The sequence below is a fragment of the Papio anubis genome, unplaced genomic scaffold (assembly GCF_008728515.1).
Source record: "Papio anubis isolate 15944 unplaced genomic scaffold, Panubis1.0 scaffold326, whole genome shotgun sequence".
Classification (NCBI taxonomy): domain Eukaryota; kingdom Metazoa; phylum Chordata; class Mammalia; order Primates; family Cercopithecidae; genus Papio; species Papio anubis.
Window position 1 is genome coordinate 9385 of NW_022163388.1, and position 4754 is coordinate 14138.

A 4754-nucleotide genomic window follows, 5' to 3' on the forward strand; every position below is an offset into this window, starting at 1 on the left:
TTTATTTTTTGAGACACAGTCTTCCTCCATCACCCAGGCTGGAGTGCAGTGGTGCGATCATGGCTCACTGCAACTTCGACCTTCTAGGCTCCAGTGATCCTCCTGCCTCAGCCTTCCAGTAGTTGGGACTACAAGTGTGTGCCATCATACCTGGCTAATTTGTTGTTGTTGTTGTTTGTTTGTTTTGTAGAGCCAGGTCGTACTGTGTTGCGCAGGCTGGTCTTCAACTCCTGGCTTCAAGCTATCCTCCCACTTCGGCCTCCCAGTGTTAGGTTTATAGGCAGGAGTCACTGCACCTGGCCCGATTCATTTTTTGAATGCTGAACCAGATTTGCATTCCTGGAATAACTCTCACTTGGTCATAAATAAAAATAAAAATACAACATATGGAAATGTGTGTTTTTTTTGTTTTTTCTTTTCATGTCAGATGGTTAATGTGCTAATGTTGTAACAAAGGTCAAGGGTGGCATATCCCACATACATGCATGAATACCCAGTCATCACACTTATGAACTACGAAAAGATCGCCATGTGAAAATTTTTATACAAATCTTTGTATGTGTTGTTGGATTCCATTTGATAGTATTTTGTTGAGGACTTTTTGCATTCATGAGGAATATTGGTCTGTGGGTTTTTTTGTTTGTTTGTTTTCTTTTTGTGGTGTTCTGTCTTCATCTGGTTTTGGCATCGGGATAATCCTAGCCTCATAAAATGAGTTGCAAAGTGTTCCTTATTCTGTTTTCTGGAGGAGTTTGCATGGAATTGGGATGAATTCTTAAATATTTGGTGTAATTCTCCAGTGAAACCATCTGGGCCTGGAGATTTCTCATTCAGAAGCTCTTAATTACAAATTTTGTTTCTTTAATGGTATAGGATGATTCAGGTTATCTATTTCATCTTGCCTGAATTTTGGTAGTTTATGATTTTCAAGGTATTTTAAGGCCCGTTAGGGAAGTGGAAGTTGCACTGAGTGCCTTCTCGAAGAGACCAGCTTGGGTAGTCTGAGGGTGATGTTTAGAGTATTTGCCTAATACTCTTTAACGGCTGCGGGAGCCTTTTTGATAACCCCTGTTTTATTTGTGATGTTGCTGGTTTATGTCTTCTCTGTTTTTATCTTTGTCATAAAATTTATTAATTTTGTTGATTCTATTCGAATAACCAGCTTTTTCTTCCATTGATTTTTTTCTGGTTTTTTGTTTTCAATTTTATTGATTTCTGCCCTTTATTATTTCTGTTCTTCTGCTTGTTTGGGGTTTATTTTGTTCCTTTTGAAATTTCTTAGATTATTGGTTTATCTTTTATCATTTCTAAAGCGAGCATTTAGTGCTTAAATTTCCTTCTCAGCACTGCTGAGCTGCACCCCACAAATGTTCAAATGTTGTGTTTTCATTCATATTTCCTTTACCACTTCTTTTTGGCCCATGCATTATTTATAAATATGTTGTTTTAATTATCAAGTATTTAGAGAGTTTCCTGTCTTTCTGTTATAGATTTCTAGCTTGATTACATTATTTTCTGAGAACGTATTCTTATGATTTGAATTCTTTTAGATTTGCTGTGATTTCTTTTACTGCCCCAAATGTACTTTTTCTTAGTAGATGTTCTGTTGTCCTTAAAAATGTGTGTATTTTGCTGTTGGGGAGTGGAGTGTGGTACGGATGTCAGATTTTGCTGGTTGACTGTTCAGATCTCTTATAAATCTTTGCTCCTTTTCTGCCTAGTTTCACTCTGTCACTTATGCTAGATAGAGTGTAGTGGCATGAATATGGCTCATTGAAGCCTTGACCTCCTAGGCTCAAGCAGTTCCCCTGGCTTAACCTCCTGAGTAGCTGGGACTACAGGTGTGTGCCGCCACACCTGGCTAAATTTAAAATGCTTTGGAGAAACGAGGCCTTGCTATGTTGCCCAGGCTTAAACTCCTGGCCTCAAGCGATCCTTTGTCTTGGCCTCCCAGAGTGCTGGGATTACAGGCATGAGCCACTGCGCCCGGCCTCTGCCTAGTTTTAACAGTTGCTGAGAGGAGGATGTTGAAGTAGATGTCTTCTTGGTGGGTTAATCCTTTTGTCATTAAGCAGTTGTTATGGTCACTTCCTTTTCACGCCATTGGTGAAGGAGGGGTCCCTGCCCTAAAGTGTAGGAGATGGCTGAACGCAACACCTGGTGTGGATGGATGAGATTGACAGCAGTGTTTTAGTCACATATACCCACAGCTCAGAGGAGAACACTGAATGCTACACAGGGTCAGATGGGCACCGTACTCTGTAGCGGAGTGAGGGCTGGGGTCTGAGGAGGGAGGCAGGCTTGGTAGTAACAAGAGCGCACAATGACTAATGGTTCCTGAGGGGGAATGCAATTGGCTTGTTTGAATAAATTCTTGGGCTGGCAGACAGGTGAAGTGAAACTTCTTAGGCTGAGGTGCAGCTGCTCTGGCTGATAAAAGAACTAGCCAGGTGGGGAGCCTTTCCTGCTGGGTGGCAGGGTAGGAGCTGTCTGTCAGAAACAGGAAAACCCATGGCTAGGCCTTTGGGGCCCTGTAAGGCTCAAAGATGTCAAGGCAGCATAGGAAATTTTAGATCTTAAAATTCAGCGAAGACCCTCTCTCCAGCTCTGGTAAATTATTTTGCTTGAAGTCTACTTCATGAGATATTAATATATTCATTCCTGCTTCCTTACAAAATTAATGATTATATAAGATATCTTTCTCCATTCTTTTACTTTCAACCTACTTAGGTCCTTAAGTGAGTTTGAAGTTTCTTATGAACAGTATCTAGTTGGGCCATGTGTTTATTTTAGGCTCTCCATCAATCTGTCTTTTGGTTTATTTAGACCATTTACATTTAAGGTGCTTATTGTTATGTAATTGCTTAAGTCTGATGTTTTTATTATTTGCTTCTTTGTTTCCTTTTTCTTTCCTTCCATCTTCATCTATTTCTGTATAATGTAGTTGCATGTATCTCTTTGTATAATCTTACAGTGTTTGTTCTGGATGTTACAATATGCGTTGTAATGTAGTAGTCCACTGGTACCAGTATTTACTACTTCAAACTGTGGAAACCTTCCTTCCATTTAGGCCTCTTTACTTTTCTACTTTTGTAAATCACTGGCTTGAGTATTAGGTGGTGGTATAGTTTTTGTTTCAGTTATCAAATGTGATTTTAAGAACTGTGAATTGTCTAGTGCATGTATCCACATTTCTGGTCCCTCCCGTGATCCCATGTTCATCCCTTCTGCATAAGAACATTTTGTAGCCGTTTTTTTATTTTGATTTTTTTGTTTTAATATTTTGTATTGTAGAAATGACAGAACATATCTCTGTAGCCCTTTTCTTTAACATTTCTAAATTTACCAGTGACAAATTCCTGTATTCTCTTCCTCTGAGAATGTCTTTATTTCTCTCTTCATTTCTGAAGGGTAGTTTCATGGGATATAGAATTTGTAGCCAACAGTTTTTTTGTTTGTTTGTTTGTTTTTGTTTGTTTGTTTTTTAGCAATTGAAAATGTTGTGCCAGTTCTTTCTGGCCTCCATGATTTTAGAGGAGAAATAAAATGGCATTTGAGTTGGCGTGTCCCTACAGGCATTCTGCCTCTTTTGGTCTTTGTTTTTCGTTTTGAAAGTTTAATCAGTGTTGCTTTCTTTTGGTATACTTTGAGGTTTGCCCAGCTTCTTGAATCTGTAAGTTTATATCTTTCACCAAATGTGGGAAGCATCAGGAATTAGTTATTTGCATGCTTTCACAGCTCTGGTCTCCTGTAGGACTCAGATAACATAAATGCGGGGTCTTTTGTTATTGTCTCACAGGTCCGTGCAGCTCTGTTCATTTGTTTTCAGGTTATTTTCTCTCTATTGTTCAGACTGGGTGAATTCTGTTGATCAGGTTTCAGCTTCTCCAATTCTCTTCTCTGTCATCTCCACTTTTACTCAATAGAGCCCATCCAGAGAGATTTTTTCAAATTTCTGTTACTGTATTTTATATTTCTGTAATTTCCATTTGATTCTTCTTCAGTTTATTTGCTGAAGTTTTCAGTTCTTTGTTTGTTGCCATAGGATTTGTAGTTGCTTGTTGAAGCATTTTTATACTGGCTGTTATAAGCGATGAGTCAGATTATTCCAACATCTGACTCATTTCAGTGTTGATGTCTTCAGTTGTCCTTTCACATTAAAATTATGATTTTCTCAGTGGTATGACAGGTCATATTTTGGTTATTCTGTTAGGAGGCCTATGTAAATTTTTTATTTTTGCAGGCAGTCCTCCTGTTTAAGTTTAGTCTGTAGGTCCTGGTCTACATTGTGGGCTGTAATTCCAATGACAATTTAATTTCAGAGCCTTCATGGTGTTATTTTGGTCTGTTTGGCATATCTGGTATCACTGGGGCTCTCCCACCAGTCCCTGCTGATGCCCACCTGAGGGAACAGGGGAGCTGCCCCAGGCTGGGCCACCTGCTGCAGCTAGGTGGGTGGGGAATGGTGGTTGTCTTGGTGTGTGGAGCTGGTTTTCTTGTTGTGGGGAAGATCTCCTTTGATCTGGGGGGATTGAGCCTGCCTGGGTTGCCTTCTATTCTAGGTTGGGAGTTGGGAAACACTGGGTCTGGGTCACCTTCCTGTTGGATGGGATCCAGGGAGACACCTGGCCACTATGTATTCCCTAGTCCTAGAGTCCCTCAGCAGCCTTTTTCTTTCCACCTTTAGGAATTCTCCATTGGTCATCTCCTGTCTATTATTTCTAGAGTTTAGGTTACACTTCTTAGTCAAGAGG

General features: G+C 39.9%; 1 non-coding gene across 1 annotated transcript; it reads right to left on the reverse strand.

Moving 5' to 3' along the window:
* Window positions 1-421: 421 nt before the first annotated feature.
* On the reverse strand, window positions 422-525 carry LOC116273036. The gene has a single exon (XR_004181545.1). It is a non-coding gene; the product is annotated as a small nucleolar RNA U13 (small nucleolar RNA).
* Window positions 526-4754: the final 4229 nt, after the last annotated feature.